Source organism: Hylobates moloch, unplaced genomic scaffold (assembly GCF_009828535.3).
Source record: "Hylobates moloch isolate HMO894 unplaced genomic scaffold, HMol_V3 SCAFFOLD_14, whole genome shotgun sequence".
Classification (NCBI taxonomy): domain Eukaryota; kingdom Metazoa; phylum Chordata; class Mammalia; order Primates; family Hylobatidae; genus Hylobates; species Hylobates moloch.
Window position 1 is genome coordinate 64,318,647 of NW_026652289.1, and position 17,821 is coordinate 64,336,467.

Sequence of the window (17,821 nt, forward strand, 5' to 3'; positions counted from 1 at the left end):
CGATCATCGGCTCACTGCAACTTCCACTGCCTGGGTTCAAGTGATTCTCCCGTCTCGGCCTCTCAAGTAGCTGGGATTACAGGCATGTGCCACCACACCCAGCTAATTTTTGTATTTTTAGTAGACACAGGGTTTCGTCATGTTGGCCAGGCTGGTGACCTCTGGTGATCCGCCCACCTTGGCCTCCCAAAGTGCTGGGATTACAGGCATGAGCCACTGTGCCTGGTCATCTATTCTTTTTTTTTAAAAATTATTTACTTTTAAAAACAGGGTCTTGCTGTGTTGTCCAGGCTGGTCTTAAACTCCTGGCATCAAGCAATCTTCCTGCCTTGGCCTCCCAGAGTGCTGGGATTAGAGGCATGAGCCACCATATCTGGCCTGCAAATCATACATCTAATAAGAGATTAATATCCAAAATATATAAAGAACTCCCACAATTTAACAACAGCAACAAACCCCAATTCAAACCTGGGCAAAACACTTGAATAGATATTTCTACAAAGAAGATATATGGCTGGGCACAGTAGCTCATGCCTGTAATCCCAGCACTTTGGGAGGCTGAGGTGGGTGGATCACTTGAGCCAAGGATTTCAAGACCAACCTAGGCAACACTGTGAGACCCCATTTCTACAAAAAGCAGAAAAAAATTAGCTGGGTGTGGTGGTGCATGCCTGTAGCCCCAGCTACTTGGGAGGCTGAGGTGAGAGGATCCATTGAGGGAAGTAGAGGCTGCAGTGAGCTGTGATGGCACTCCAGCCTGGGCAATATAGCAAGACCCTTGTCTCTTAAAAAAACATGAAGAAAAGGAAAAAATTAGTTTGGTGTGGTGACAGATACCTGTAGTTTCAACTACCTGGGCGACTAACATAGGAGGAACGCTTGGGTACAGGAGACTGAAGCTGCAATGAGCTGTGACTGCACCACTGCTCTCCAACCTGGATGAGAGAGTGAGATCCCATCTCAAAAATAAATTAAGCCAAAAAATGAAAAATAAAAAACATGGACCAAAAATAAATGGTTAAGATGGTAAATTTTATGTTATATGTGTTTTCTCTCTTTCTCCCTCTCTCTCTCTCTCACACACACACACACACACACACACACACACACACACACACACACGTACAGACTCTGAAGCCAGATTACCTGGCTTTGAATTTTGGCTCTGCCAATGTAACCTTGGGAAAATAACCTAACTGCTCTATGTCTCAGTTTCCTCAGCTGTAGATGGGGATGATATTAATAGTACCTACATCATTAACTGTGAGGATTAAATTAGTAAATATATATAAACTTCTTACAACAGTCTTGGCACAGTGGCTCATGCCTGTAATCCCGGCACTTTGGGAGGCCTTGGCGGGTGGATCAGCATAGCTAACATGGTGAAACCCTGTTTCTACTAAAAATACAAAAAAAGATTAGCCGGGCGAGGTGGTGTGCACCTGTAATCCCAGCTAGCCACTCAGGAGGCGGAGGCAGGAGAATTGCTTGAACCCGGGAGGCAGAGGTTGTGGTAAGCCAAGACCACGCCATTGCACTCTAGCTTGGGCTACAAGAGCTAAAAAAACCAAAAAAAACAAACCAAACCAAAACAAAAACAAACAAAAACAGTCTTGAAACACAGTGAGTACTATTTTATTTTTAAGTACTTATTATTAGATTCACCATTTTGAAAATAAAATTTAATGTGAAATTTAGACCTACAGGCAAAACTGAATTTCTCCTATGCAAAACGGAATAAAAACAATTCATGTGCCTAAATTTCAGGGTTTTCAGGTGAACTCTTGACATGAAGCCTTTATATCTATATACCCATCTTTGCACCAGCATTACCACTACATGAACAGAAGATTTCTGTATCATCTTTTTTAAAAGATTTCATTTATAATTTTGAATATTTCATCTCAAGTAGGTTTTTTGACATATATGCAGAACAAATAACTCTCTAAGAATTTCTCTTCAAGGGCTCTAAGCAGTTTATTTTTCTTTCTTTCTTTTTTTAAAGACAGGATCTCGTTCTGTTGCCCAGGCTAGAGTGCAGTGACAAGATCACAGCTCACTGCAGCCTCAACCTCCTGAGCTCAAGGCCTGCTTTAGCCTCCGAAGTAGCTGGGAATATAGGCACATACTACTATGCCCAAGTAATTTTTGTTTTTGTTTGTTTTTTGTAGAGAGGGGTTTTGCCATGTTGTCCAGGCTGGTCCTGAACTCCTAGGCTCCAGCAATCTGCCTACCAGAGCCTCCCAAAGTGTTAGGATTACAGACATGAGCCACCTAGCCCAGCCTAAGCAGTTCTATTAACTGAGCGCATTCACTAAAGTCTATTGATTCATCAACTTGTAAAGAAAAGCATTTGATTTAATAGCCATCTGGTGTAGTGTTGTTTCTTTGGCATCTCACGTTTTGTTAGAGTGTACACGAGTAAAATTATTCAAAAGTGGCACCTTTTTTATTTCCTTTGCTTTATTGTTCTCAAACATAATATTGACCATTCCTAAGTGGGATGGTAAAATGAGAAATTATGCAACTTGGTAAGGCAACTAGGAAACCTTTGTTTCCTACTTTGTGTTTGTAACTGTTGAAAAAATTCAAATATTTTTCTATGAAAATTAGATCTTTTGTGGTTGAGGGATCACAGTGTAGCTTGCTTGGAACCATTTCTTCTAAAAAATTCCTTGCAAATTAGACAATTCGGTTGGAGAAAAGAATCACTGGGGAATACATATGTAAACCTGAGATAATCCTCATCAAAGGGTCATCATTGAATAATTAATTATGAATTAGCTTTTTTTCCTATTTGGTTTATGATGACTTTTCAGTGTTAATCAAAAAATAATCTACAAGGGTATTAAAATCAATATATTTCTCTACACCCCCGTCCTCCTGCTTTGCCTCATTTTTCTCCAGAGCCCTTCTCACCACTAATAAAAAATCAGTATTTTCATGCTTAATATGATTATGTATTCCCCCCACTAGAATGTAATTTAAACAGGGAGTTTTTTTGTTTGTTTATTTGTTTTACTATTTTGTTCACTGGTGTATCCCAAGCACTAAAACAGTGCCTAGTACACTGGTGGGGACTCACTAACGAAATACCTGTCCAAAAAAAAAAAATTGGTAGTGGCTTTACAAATGGCTAGAGGTAATTCCATCATCCTCCTGGGTAACCTGGTTTTAGGAAGTACTTCTTATGAGCCAGAGCCAAATTTTATCATTCTTTAGAGCACAGGGCCTACTTTCCAATTTTTCAAAAGCCCAGAGGGTAAAGCAGCCTTCTTTCCCATCTGCCATGTCAATTCTACATAGAATTATTATTGCAACTGTATTCATCCACTTTATATTCATGGTTTACTTCAATTGTGTCATCCTAACATGCATGCAGAGACCTATGAAGATAAGTCTCTCAAATATCCAGAAATCCAAAAAATCCAAACATCTAGATCATGTGGATCTTATTCTCACTGTCTAAAGTTGAGTAAGTCCAATATTAACACCATGACTATCTCCAAAAAGCCTAGGAAATCTAAAATAAAACAATTGCTAGAAGTAAGGGCTAATTGACATTGATATAAGGTCATACACAGAAATCAACTGCATTTCTATACACTAGCGGCAAACAAATGAAAAATGAAATTTTAAAAAATACCATTTGCATCAAGAAACATGAAAAACTGGGCCGGGCGCGGTGGCTCACGCCTGTAATCCCAGCACTTTGGGAGGCCGAGGTAGGTGGATCACGAGGTCAGGAGATCCAGACCATCCTGGCTAGCACAGTGAAACCCCATCTCTACTAAAAATACAAAAAATTAGCCAGGTGTGGTGGTGGGCATCTGCAGTCCCAGCTACTCGGGAAGCTGAGGCAGGAGAATGGCGTGAACCTGGGAGGCAGAGCTTGCAGCGAGCCGGGATCACGCCACTGCACTCCAGCCTGGGTGACAGGGCGAGACTCTGTCTGGCTGGGTTGTGGTGGCTCATGCCTGTAATCCCAGCACTTTGAGAGACATAGGCAGGTGGATTGCTTGAGTCTAGGAGCTCAAGAACAGCTTAGGCAATGTAGGAAGACCCCATTGCTACAAAAAAATTTAAAAATTAGCTGGGCATAGTGGCATGCACCTGTTGTCCCAGCTACTCAGGAGGCTAAGGTAGGAGGACTGCTTGAGCCTGGGAGGTTGGGGCTGTGGTGAGCCCTGATCGCACCACCGCACTCCAACCTGGGTGACAGAACAAGGCACCATCTCCAAAAAGAAAAAGAAAAAAAAAAAGAAACATGGAACATTAAAATCTTAGCCAGGCATGGTGGTGCATGCCTGTAGTCCCAGCTACTTGGGAGGCTGAAGTGGGAGGATCACTTGAACCTGGAAGGTCAAGGCTGCAGTGAGCTGTGATCATGCCACTGCACTCCCATGTGGGCAACACAGTGAGACCCTGTCTCAAAGCAAAAAAGAAAAATTAAAATCACAATGAGAGATGTACTCCTTCACAGTGACTAAGATGTATAGCCACTTGAAATGAAAATAACAGACAGTATCAAGTATTGGCAAGGATTTGCAGCAACTAGAACTCTCGTACATAGCTGGTAACAATATAAAATGGTGCAACCACTTAGGAAAACATTTTGCCACTTTCTCATAAAGTTAAATATAGACTTACCATATGAACCAGTAATTTCATGTTTATGCATTTATCTAAGAAAAATAAAACCCTCTATCCACAAAAAACTTTGTATACATGAATGTTCACACCTTTATTTATAATAGCCAGAAGTTGGAAATGATCCAACTGGTAAGCAGGTCAGCAAATGTGGTATATCTATACAATGCAATAGTACTCAGCAATAAAAAGAAACAAACTGCTGATAAATGCAACAACATAGACAACTTCCAAGGAGATTATATTTAGTGAAAGAAGCTGGACACAAAAAAGTACTCACTGTATGATTTCTCTTATACATATTCTAGAACAGGCAAAACTAATGCTGGAAGTAAGATTAGTGGTTGATTGCAATGGGGGCAGGGAGAGAAAACTGTAAAGGGACACAAAGGAACTTGGGGAAATTAAAATGTTCTACATCTTGGTTTTGGGGGTGGTTAAACAGATGCATCCATTTCACAAAAGTCATCAATCTGTACACTCAAAATCAGTGATTTTTATTATACAGATATATGCTTTGATGAATGTATTATTAAAAATCCTGGCCAAGTGTGGTGGCTAATGCCCGTAATCCCAGCACTTTGGGTGGCTGAGGCAGGTGAATTGCTTGAGCTCAGGAGTTCAAGTCCAGCCTGGGCAACACGGTGAAACCCCATCTCTACAAAAAGTACAAACATTAGCCGGGCATGGTAGTGTGAGCCTATAGTTCCAGCTACTCGGGAGGGTGAGGTGGGAGATTGGCTTGAGCCCAGGAGACGAAGGTTGCAATGAGCCAAGATCGTGCCACTGCACTCCAAGCTTGGGCTACAGAGCTAGACCCTGTCTCAAAGAAAAAAAAAATCCTGTATATTGCATACTCTTCTCATCATGCCAACCCCATTCCCCACCTTTTAACAAGTAGATCTGGTTGCAAAAGAAAGGTCTAAATGTACAGACAGGAGAGTCACAACGGCTTCAAGAAAGAAGTGGGGTACTGGTCTCATTTAATCTTGCTAAATAGCAAGTCTTAATCTCTTTCACCTGCTTAACAGAATGGCAGAAATGACAGGTACATAGTTTTCTCATAATAGGAAAACCATTGCTTTCTGGAATTGTCTAGCATCTATGGACCATCTTGAAACATGCAGCACAACACCTACCTACAACTTGATGGTCTGACAGCAGAGGAGAAAGCACTGACTTGGAATCTAGAGACTGAAAACCAAATGCCCTTTAACAATCAATGTACCTGCCCTGTATTCCTGGCTCATGGCTTTCATGCTAGATTGGTAAAAAGGGGTTTGCTTGCTGACAGCTTAGAGGAGTTAAGAGAAGGGATTAGTCCTGGCTTTCCTGTTGAAAGAACTCTGGACAGTCTGACAGTCACTGCTGGCTTTGGAAAGGCATTTCAGATAAGGCTGTAGGAGAAACCAGGTCTTCATCATGAGCTAAAATGAATGCTGCCTGTTGTTTCAACATCAAGGAAGGAGAACCAGCCTAGCAACTAACCTCAACATCATTTGTCTGGTTGACACAGTGAGCCAAAAAATTATTTTAATCACATTCTGCATAAATCTGCTTACCAAAAACTTTCAAACCTATAAAGCACATCAAATTATATTACAGCCCTGAAGTCCTTTCAAATTATTTGATTTTGCTGGGCTTTAGTTTTAATGATTATTACCTAAAATAAATGAGTCCAGTGCTCAAGTTGAGAACTTGTCTTAAGACAGAGTCTCACTCTGTCACCCAGGCTGAGGGCAGGGGCATGATCTCAGCTCACTGCAACCTCCGCCTCCCAAGTTCAAGTGATTCTCCTGCCTCAGCCTCCTGAGTAGCAGGGATTACAGGTGCACGCCACCACATCCGGCTAATTTTTGTATTTTTTAATAGAGATGGGGTTTCACCATGTTGTCCAGGCAGGTCTCAAACTCCTGACCTCAGGTGATCCGCCCTCCTTGGCCTCCAAAGTGCTGGGATTATAGCTGTGAGCTACCATGCCTGGCCTCAAAGTTGAAAATTTTTCTGCTCTATGGATTTTTTTTCTTTTTAACATAAATGAGAGTCAGTCAAGGAGCACTTATGGAACAGCTACTACCAGGGGTTGGGCTAAGTAACGTGTAGCCTAAGGCAAAGACAACAGGACACTTGCCTTCAAAAAGGCAATCTTCCCATCTAGGTGGAAAAGAATTCGATCATATTGTATGGTGTGATAAATACTATGACACAAACATATATGAGGTTCTGGGAAACAAAAACTCATCAGAGTAAAACTTTGATTGCTTCTTAAAATAGAACTAGTTTTTGATTTAAAAAGGCACAGAGGCTGAGCGTGGTGGCTTACGCCTGTAATCCTAGCACTTTGGGTGGATCACTCGAGGTCAGGAGTTCAAGACCAGCCTGGCCGACACAGTGAAACGCTGTCTCTACTAACAATACAAAAATTAGCCGGGCATGGTGGCAGGTGCCTGTAATCCCAGCTACTCAGGAGGCTGAAGCAGAAGAAACGTTTGAACCCGGAGGTGGAGGTTGCAGTGAGCCGAGATCACGCCACTGCACTTCAGCCTGGGCAACAGAGGGAGGCTCCGTTTAAAAAAAAAAAAAAAAGAAAAGAAAAAAACAAACAAAAAGGCAGGGAAAGGTGTTCTAAGCAGAGAAAAAAGTATATATATACAAAGGTACAATTATATGAAACAATAGAAAGTATGAACCCCCATGGCATGTCTAGGGAACTGCCATATTTGATATGGCTGAAATAAAGAAGGAATCGTAGATGAAATTAGAAGAAACAGAAAACAAAAAACAAAAAACAACAAAAAACAGACTGGGATGGAATTCTGAAGGGCTGTGTGTCTTAAAATTAAGAGACTGGAATTTTTAAATTTATTTTTAATTTTTTTTAAATTTTACTTTAAGTTCTGGGATACATGTGCAGAACGTGCAGGTTTGTTACATAGGTATACACGTCTCATGGTGGTTTGCTGCACCTATCAACCCGTCATCTAGGTTTTAAGCCTCAGATGGATTAGGTATTTGTCCTAATGCTCTCCCTCCCCTTGCCCCCTACCCGCCGACAGGCCCCAGTGTGTGACGTTCCCCTCCCTGTGTCCATGTGTTCTCACTGGAACTGGAATTTAATCTACAATGTTATATGAATTTAATCCAGAATGTTTAGAAAGATCACCTGGCAGCAATGCAGAGAATGGACTGGAGAGATGCTAGACCAGAAGCCGGGGGACCAACCTGGAATGATGCAGGTAAAAAGTGTTAAGGTCCAACTAAGGCAGAGAAAGTGGGGATGGAGAGAAGGAGGGTGGATATTGTTAAAAAGAAGAATCATCTGCAGGACATGTGACTTCTGAAGAAGTGAAAAGGAGAGAGTCTAAGATGATTCTCTGTTTCAGCCTCAGCATTTGAGTGGTTGGTGCATTAAGCATCAACAAGATACGGAATATCACTAGACAATCAGGTTTCGGTTGAACGATAAAAACTTTAGATGCACCGATTAAAATATAATGATTGTAAAATATAAAATATACTGTAGTGCACAGAAATTTGAAAGGTGACAATATTTAAATCCTATTTCAGTGTTATAGAGCTGAAGTTCCATTTGATGATGAGAGAAAATAACACAGAGAAATCTTAAGTCAGGAAGGAAGTTCTAGAAAAAAGTGGCCTTGGAAGAGATTATCATTTCTGCCTTTCTCCCTCACATTAACTACTTGAAAAATAATCCAAATAGATTCAGGCAAAATTATGTCTATAGTTTTGCCCAAGAGGCCCATAAATATTGTATGCAAAGTTCAAAGGTTGAGAAAAAATGGTTTTAGGCCATTTTCTAAGCTTCCTTACTCTCACACAGCATAAAAAATATCTACTAGGGAGTAGGGTTTTAGGTTCAACTTTCTCAGAAATACCTAGTGTGTGTGTGTGTGTGTGTGTGTGTGTGTGTGTGTGTGTGTGAGATGGGGGTCTCCCTATGTTGCCCAGACTGGTCTCAAACTCCTGGCATCAAGTGATCCTCCTGCCTCAGCCTCCCTGAATAGCTGGAATTACAGGTCTATACTACCATGCCCAACTGAACCTAATTTTTAAAGGGAAGAAACAGATTCACTGAAGAGAAAGAGAAGGAAGAGAAAGGAAAAAATGGACCCATTAAGTTTCAGTTAAGTAAATAGTAGAAGCCAAAAGGGAAGGGCAAGAGAAGGAATTCTACTTTTTTTTTTTTTTTTTTGAGTTGGAGTCTCGCTCTGTCGCCCAGGCTGGCGTGCAGTGGCACGATCTCGGCTCACTGCAAGCTCTGCTTCCCGGGTTCACACCATTCTCCTGCCTCAGCCTCCTGAGTAGCTGAGACTACAGGCGCCCGCCACGAGGCCCGGCTAATTTTTTGTATTTTTAGTAGAGACGGGGTTTCACTGTGTTAGCCAGGATGGTCTCGATCTCCTGACCTCGTGATCCGCCCGCCCTGGCCTCCCAAAGTGTTGGGATTACAGGCGTGAGCCATGGCACCCAGCGGAATTCTACTTGAATAACAATTTCTTTTCTCTAGAATCAGTTATAGTACTGCTGTAATTCACTTGCAAGTGTTCCACTCTGCCAATTACTCTCTTTTCAGAAAAATGCACTTCTTTTTTTTTTTTTTCTGAGATGGAGTCTGGCTCTGTCGCCCAGGCTGGAGTGCAGTGGCGTGATCTCGGCTCACTGCAAGCTCTGCCTCCCAGGTTCATGCCATTCTCCTGCCTCAGCCTCCCGAGTAGCTGGGACCACAGGCGCCTGCCACCACGCCCGGATAATTTTTTGTATTTTTAGTAGAGACGGCGTTTCACCGTGTTAGCCAGGATGGTCTTGATCTCCTGACCTCGTGATTCGCTGGCCTCAGCCTCCCAAAGTGCTGGGATCACAGGCTGAGCCACCGCGCCCGGCCAGAAAAATGCAATTCTTTTCTGCTTTTCCATATTTCCTATTTGACGGAGAAGAGGAAGGAAACAAAGATGGATTTTGTTTTGCTGTTAGACACAAAAGTTTTTTTTTTTTTTTTTTGAGACAGAGTCTCACTCTGTCGCCCAGCCTGGAGCGCGGTGGCGCGATCCCGGCTCACTGCAAGCTCCGCCTCCCGGGTTCAAGCGATTCTCCTGCCTCAGCCTCCTGAGTAGCTGGGACTACAGGTGCATGCCACCATGCCCAGCTAATTTTTGTATTTTTAGTAGAGACGGGGTTTCACCATGTTGGCCAAGATGGTCTCGATCTCTTGACCTCATGATCCACCCACCACGGCCTCCCAAAGTGCTGGGATTACAGGCGTAAGCCACAGCGCCCGGCCAGACACAAAAGTTTTTTTAATCTACATTTTAAAAACCTATCTGTGGCCAGACATGGTGTCTCACACCTGTAATCCCAGCACTTTGGGAGACTGAGGCGTGCGGATCACGAGGTAAAGGGTTCAGGACCACCCTGGACAACACAGTAAAATCCCATCTCTACTAAAAAATACAAAAATTAGCTGGGCACAGTGGCACGCACCTGTAGTCCCAGCTACTTGGGAGGCTAAAGCAGGAGAATCACTTGAACCCAAGAGGTGGAGGTTGCAATGAGTCAAGATCGCACTACTGCACTCCAGCCTGGGTGACAGAGTGAGACTCTGTATCAAACAAAAACAAAAACAAAAAACAAAACACACAAAAAAACCTATCTGTATCAAAAGATTCATGACCTAATCTGGATTACTAAACACAAAGCCATCAGCAACTTAGAAAAAGAAAAGTAGTTAGTGTTGGTGTTTCACTGCTTTAAACTTGAGTTTCCTCTTTTGACCAGCCTCCCCACATCTCTCTCCCCACTTGCCTTCAAATAGCAAACTCCTGCCTACTCCTTTCTCTCCAAGAATATGCTGTGGGGAAGAAAAGACGAAGATGCGGGAAGATGGGAGAAAAGAATCCTAACATAAAGTATAGAAGATACACAACGGGCTAACATCACAAACCAGCGAGTAATAAAACTCTTGGCCAGGCGAGCTGGTTCACACCTGTAATCCCACCACTTTGGGAGGTGTGGCAAGAGGATCACCTGAGCCCAAGAGTGTGAGACCAGCCTGGGCAAGATGGTGGGACCCTATCTCTACAAAAATAAGGAAAATAGGCTGGGCACAGTGGCTTAGGCCCGTAATCCCAGCACTTTGGGAGGCCAGGGTGGGCTGATCATCTGGGGTCAGGAGTTTGAGACCAGCCTGGCCAACATGGCGAAACCCCATCACTACTAAAAATACAAAAATTAGGCAGGAAGGCTGGGCATAGTGGCTCAGGCCTGTAATCCCAGCACTTTGGGAGACTGAGGCAGATGGTCAGGAGTTCGAGACCAGCCTGGACAACATAGTGAAACACTGTCTCTACTAAAAATACAAAAATTAGCCGGGAATGGTGGCAGGCGCCTGTAATCCCAGCTACTCCAAAGGCTGAGGCAGGAGAATCGCTTGAACCTGGGAGTCGGAGGTTGCAGTGATCTGAGATTGTGCCACTGCACTCCAGCCTGGGTGACAGAGTGAGACTCTGTCTCAAAAATAAAAAAATTGGCCAGGCGCGGTGGCTCACGCCTATAATCCCAGCACTTGGGGAGGCCGAGGCGGGTGGATCACGAGGTCAGGAGATCGAGACCATCCTGGCTAACATGGTGAAACCCTGTCTCTACTAAAAATACAAAAAGTTATCCAGGCGTGGTGGCGGGTGCCTATGGTCCCAGCTACTCGGGAGGCTGAGGCAGGAGAATGGCGTGAACACGGGAGGTGGAGCTTGCAGTGAGCCGAGATCGCACCACTGCACTCCAGCCTGGGCGACAGAGTGAGACTCCGTCTCAAAATAAAATAATAAATAAATAAATAAATAAGGCAGGCATGGTAGCGGGCGCCTGTAGTCTCAGCTACTTGAGAGGTTGAGGCAGGAGAATCACTTGAACCTGGGAGGCGGAGGTTGCAGTGAGCCAAGATCGCGCCACTGCACTCCAGCCTGGGTGACAGAGCAAGACTCTATCTTAAAAGAAAAATGGGCCGGGCGCGGTGGCTCACGCTTGTAATCCCAGCACTTTGGGAGGCCGAGGTGGGCGGATCACGAGGTCAGGAGATCGAGACCACGGTGAAACCCCGTCTCTACTAAAAATACAAAAAATTAGCCGGGCGTGGTGGCGGGCGCCTGTAGTCCCAGCTACTCGGGAGGCTGAGGCAGGAGAATGGCGTGAACCCAGGAGGCGGAGTTTGCAGTGAGCCGAGATTGCGCCACTGCACTCCAGCCTGGGTGACAGAGCGAGACTCCGTCTCAAAAAAAAAAAAGAAAAATGTACAAAAACCAGTCAGGCACGGTGGTGCATGCCTGTAGCCCCAGCTACTCAGGAGGCTGAAGCGGGATGATTGCGTGAGCCCAGGAATTCCAGGCTGCAGTGAACTATGATCATACCACTGCACTCTAGCCTGGGTGCCAAGTCTCTATAAAAAATAAAACCAGTCCAGTGCAGTGGTTTACGGTCTGTAATCCCAGCATTTTGGGAGGTCAAGGCAGTGGATCACTTGAGGTCGGGAGTTCAAGACCAGCCTGACTAACATGGAGAAACCCGTCTCTACTAAAAATGCAAAATTAGCCAGGCGTGATTGTGCATGCCTGTAATCCCAGCTACTCAGGAGGCTGAGGCAAGAGAATCGCTTGAACCTAGGAGGCGGAGGTTGCGGTGAGCCAAGATCGCCCCATTGCACCCCAGCCTGTGCAACAAGAGTGAAACTCTTATCTCAAAAAAAAAAAATAATAAATAATAAATAAAACCAAACAAGGCCGGGCGCGGTGGCTCACGCTTGTAATCCCAGCACTTTGGGAGGCCGAGGCGGGCGGATCATGAGGTCAGGAGATCAAGACCACGGTGAAACCCCGTCTCTACTAAAAATACAAAAAATTAGCCGGGCATGGTGGCGGGCGCCTGTAGTCCCAGCTACTCAGAGAGGCTGAGGCAGGAGAATGGCGTGAACCCGGGAGGCGGAGCTTGCAGTGAGCTGAGATCGCGCCATTGCGACAAAGCGAGACTCTGTCTCTAAATAAATAAATAAATAAATAAAACCAAACAAAAAACCTCACTTTACAGATAAAATTTTTAAAAACTAAACTCTCTGGCTTCTGCCTATGGACAAATTTACTAATACATCCTATGATGAGCCAAATTTACAAATAAACTGTATAATAAACCAGTCTATAAACTAAAGCAAAAGCCTCAAACATTTTGGTGGAGAAGAATTATTTTACATTTCTCAAAAGCTTAAAATGCCAGGATGGTAACAGTTTGTGACAATCAAGTCTCTTAGCAACTGACTTTTTGATCTAGCAGTAGACTCCAATATACTATTTGAACATCTTATCACTAGCAATATTTTTGAGGGAAATCTAACCCATCTAAAAATTTTCTTCACCTCCTAATGCAACAAAGGAAAGAGATTAACCTAAGTAGAACAACATCCTAGGATATACATTTTCTTCCTTTTTTTTTTTGAGACGGAGTTTTGCTCTTGTTGCCCAGGCTGGAGTGCAATGGCGCGATCTTGGCTCACCGCAACTTCCGCCTCCCAGGTTCAAGCAATTTTCCCGCCTCAGCCTCCCGAGTAGCTGAGATTACAGGCATGCGCCACCACACCTGGCTAATTTTTTTTTTGTATTTTTAGTAGAGACAGGGTTTCTCCATGTTGGTCAGGCTGGTCTCGAACTCCTGGCCTCAGGTGATCCGCCCACCTCAGCCTCCTTTGCAAAGTGCCAGGTTTACAGGCGTGAGCCACCATGCCCGACCCTAGGATATACATTTTCAATGAAGAAGATAGTGCCCCTAATGGGGCAAAACAATCATATTACAGTTTGTGTTCTGCCAAAGGGCCACAGTATATAAACACTTCTTCTTTCTATGTAAATTTTTGCGTCCAGTTTTTCTATAAACCTGTTCCACATGCTCCAGCCATTAATTTCCCCTTTATTTATATCACTTATCTGTGTTAGATAAGCTATCACGTTTCTGTGTAATACAGTTCTAGTATTTCTTTTTCTTTTTTCTTTTTTTTGATTGAGTCTCACTCTGTTTTTTTTTCTTTTTTTTCTTTTTTTTTGAGACAGAGTTTCACTCTTGTTGCCCAGGCTGGAGTGCAATGGTGCGGTCCCCAGCTCACTGCAAGCTCTGCCTCCTGGGTTCAAGCCATTCTCCTGGCTCAGCCTCCCAAGTAGCTGGGATTACAGGCATGTGCCACCACACCCGGCTAATTTTGTATTTTTAGTAGAGATGGGGTTTCTCCATGTTGGTTAGGGTGGTCTCGAACTCCCAACCTCAGGTGATTCACCCGCCTCAGCCTCCCAAAGTGCTGGGATTACAGGCGTGAACCACCGCACCCGGCGAGTCTCACTCTGTTACCCAGGCTGGAGTGCAGTGGCAGGATCTCGACTCACTGTAACCTCAGCCTCCCAGGTTCAAGCGATTCTCCTGCCTCAGCCTCCTGAGTAGCTGGGATTACAAGTGCCCACCACCGCACCTGGCTAATTTTTGTATTTTTAGTAGAGACGGGGTTTCGCCATGTTGGCCAGGCTGGTCTCAAACTCCTGAGCTCAGGTGATCCGCCCACCTTGGCCTCCCAAAGTGCTGGGATTACAGGCGTGAGCCACCGTGCCTGGCCTTTTTTTTTTTTTCTTTTTTGAGACAGGGTCTCTCTCTGTCGCCCAGGCTGGAGTGCAGTGGCACAATTCGGGCTCACTGCAGCCTCAACCTTCCGGGCTCAAGCAATCCTTCGACCTCAGCCCCCAGAGTAGCTGGGACTGAGTAAATGGGACAGGCGCATGCCACCTTGCCTGCCAGCTAATTTTTTTTTGGGGGGGATGGAATTTTAGTAGAGATGAAGTCTTACTAGGTTGCCCAGGCTGATCTCCAACTCCTTAGCTCTAGTGATCCTCCTGCCTCAGCCTCCCAAAGTGCTGGGATTACAGATATGTGCCACTGAGCCCGGCCAGTTCTAGTATTTCATGAAGTCCTGTCTCCCTGGTAAGATGGTGCACTTCTTTAATATGTATTGTGGTTTTTACCTCAAAATTCAGAAACTATATAACTCAAGGTCCCTAGTTGCATACAGAAACGAACCCTAGCTGATTCAGGCAAAAAATGAAAGGTTAGTAGTGGGTGACTCACTGAATTCCCAGGAAGTCTGGAGAATCAGGCTCAGAAAACAAGCAAGAACAGGAAGAGGCTATACAGTCATAAACCACTTCTCAAATCATGCCATAGGCTGGGCACAGGGGCTCATGCCTGTAATCCCAACACTTTGGGAGCCTGAGATGAGAGGGTCACTGCAGGCCAGGAGTTCAACACCAGCCTCGGCAACATAGCAAGACCCCGTCTCAACAAACAAATAAAAAATTTAGCCAGGTGTAGTGGCATGTGCCTGTAGTACTAGCTACTCATGAGGCTGAGGCAGGAGGACAGCTTGGGCCAAGGAGTTCAAAGCTGCAATGAGCTATGACAGTGCCACTGCACTCCAGCCTGTGCCACAGAGTGAGACCCTGTCTCTAAAAAATATATATTTAAAAAACATCACTCAGTTAGAAAATGGTGAGTCTTTATTCCAGTGGCCAAAGAAAAAAATTAATGAAAATAATAAAAAGAAAAAAAAGAAAGCGGGCAAAAGACATCCAGAGATGATTCACTGAAGAGAATACACAGATGATAAACAAGCACATGAAAATAACTTGAACACTATTATCATTAGAGAAATGCAGATTAAAACCACAGTGAGGTACCATTACATACCTGCCAGGATAGCTAAAATAAAGAATAGAGATAACAGTAAATATTGGCAAGGATGCAAAGAAACTAGATTTCTCACACATTTGCTGGTGGTAATGTAAAATGGTATAGCCACTTTGAAAACCAGTTTCTTAAAAAACTAAACACAATTACCATATGACCCAGCAACTGCACTCTTGGGCATTTGTCCCAGAGAAATGAAAACTTATGTTCACGCACACAAAAAAAACTGTAGATAAATGTGCATAGCCATTTTTTTTTCATAATAGTCCCAAACTAGAAACAGCCCAGCTCACCTCCAACACGTATATGGTAAAACAAACTGTGGTATATCCATACCATGGAATACTACTGTTGAGTAACAAAAAGGAATGAACTACTGATACACGCAACAACTTGGATGAATCTCCAGAAATTATGCTGATTGAAAAAGCCAATCCCAGAAGGTTATATATGGTACGATTCAATTTATGTAACATTTTTGTCCAGGCTCATGACTGTAATCCCAGTGCTATGAGAGGTAGAGGCAGGATAATCATTTGAGGCCAGGAGTTCCAGACCAGCCTGGGCAACATAGCAAGACCTCATATCTACAAAAAATTTTAAAAATTAATCAGGGGTGGTGGCGTGTGCCTAGCTACTCGGGAGGTTGAGGCAGGAGGATAGTTTGAGCCTAGGAGTTCAAGGTTACTGTAAACTATGATCACATCACTGCACTCAAGCCTGGGTGACAGAGACCCTGTTTCACTTTACATATTTATATAAGTAACAGTTTTGTTTTTTTTTTGAGATGGAGTTTCACTCTGTCGCCCAAGCTGAAGTGCAGAGTACAATGGCACGATCTCAGCTCACTGCAACCTCTGCCTCCCAGGTTCAAGCAATTCTCCGGCCTTAGCCTCCTGAGTAGCTGGGATTACAGGCGCACGCCACCATGCCCGGCTAATTTTTGTATTTTTAGTGGAGACAGGGTTTCACCACGTTGGGCAGGCTGGTCTCAATCTCATGACCTCAAGTGATCCACCCTCCTTGGCCTCTCAAAGTGCTGGGATTACAGGCGTGAGCCACTGTGCCGGGCCTAAATAACAGTTTTTATATAACAAAATTTTTGAAATGGAGAACAGGTTAGTGCTTACAAGAGATTAGGGATGGAGGTGGGAATATACTGTGTTCACATATGCAGGGAAAGTGGGTATGGTATAAAAAAGTTAACACGGCCAGGCGTGGTGGCTCATGCCTGTGATCCCAGCACTTTGGGAGGCCAAGGTGGGTGGATCACCTAAGGTCAGGAGTTCGAGGCCAGCCTGGCCAACACGGTGAAACCCCATCTTTACTAAAAATACAAAAAGTAGCCAGGCATGGTGGCGCGTGCCTACAATCCCAGCTACTTGGGAGGCTGAGGCAGGAGAATCGCTTGAACTCGGGAGGCGGAGGTTGTAGCAGTGGGCCCAGATCACACCACTGCACTCCAGCCTGGGCGACAGAGCGAGACTCTATCTTAAAAAAAAAAAAAAAAAAAAAGGCTGGGCGTGGTGGCTCACGCCTGTAATCTCACCACTTTGGGAGGCTGAGGCGGGTGGATCACCTGAGGTCTAGAGTTCGAGACCAGCCTGATCAACATGGAGAAACCCCGTCTCTACTAAAAATACAAAATTAGCTGGGTGTGGTGGTGCATGCCTGTAATCCCAGCTATTCGGGAGGCTGAGGCAGGACAATTGCTTGAACCCAGGAGGCGGAGGTTGCGGTGAGCTGAGGTTGTGCCATTGCACTCTAGCCTGGGCAACAAGAGTGAAACTCCATCTCAAAAAAAAAAAAAAAAAAAAAAAAAGGTTAATAACAGTGATTGCTGAGTTGATGGAACTGTTCAGAATCTTGACAGTGGTGTGGACAGAGAAACCTACACGTGATATAAAATTGTATAGAAATAACCACACATACGCAGACATGAACAAGTAAAACAAGGCAAATCTGAGTAAGATTGGTGGACTGTATCAATGCCAATATCCTGGTTGTTACACTAGTTTTGGAAAATGTTGCTATTGGAGGAAATTGGGTAAAATGTACAAGGGATCTCTCTGTATTATTTTATGAAACTACATGTGATTCTACAGTTATCTCAATAAAATTGTCAGTTGAAAGCAAACAAGAAAAACGGGAGACAAGAAAATAGTTGCAATAAATAGAGTAGACAAAAACCACACTAAAACAATAAAGAATTTTAAAAGACTTAAACCCAGAAGGAGGGGGATGAACTAGAGAGGAGACAACAATATTTTGGAACTTGGAAAGCAAACGAAAGAATGATAACTGACTAAGCAAACCTAAGAACGCTATACTGAATAATAAGCATGCAATAGAAAAAACTTTGAACTATACCAACCAACACTACAGAATCTTCCCC

The 17,821-nt window shown here is 44.0% G+C and overlaps 1 protein-coding gene and 1 long non-coding RNA gene across 3 annotated transcripts in view; one reads left to right on the forward strand and one right to left on the reverse strand.

The window, feature by feature from the left end:
* LOC131381114 (uncharacterized) overlaps nucleotides 1-10,628 on the forward strand; it is an 80,090-nt gene extending 69,462 nt beyond the window's left edge. The window contains exons 2-3 of the long non-coding RNA XR_009209585.1: nucleotides 7,796-7,886; nucleotides 10,481-10,628. This is a non-coding gene — a long non-coding RNA (uncharacterized LOC131381114). The remainder of the gene's footprint in view (nucleotides 1-7,795; nucleotides 7,887-10,480) is intronic.
* The window catches only part of ZNF609 (zinc finger protein 609), a 222,964-nt gene that overhangs the window by 131,850 nt on the left and 73,293 nt on the right, over nucleotides 1-17,821 (reverse strand). The window lies entirely within an intron of this gene.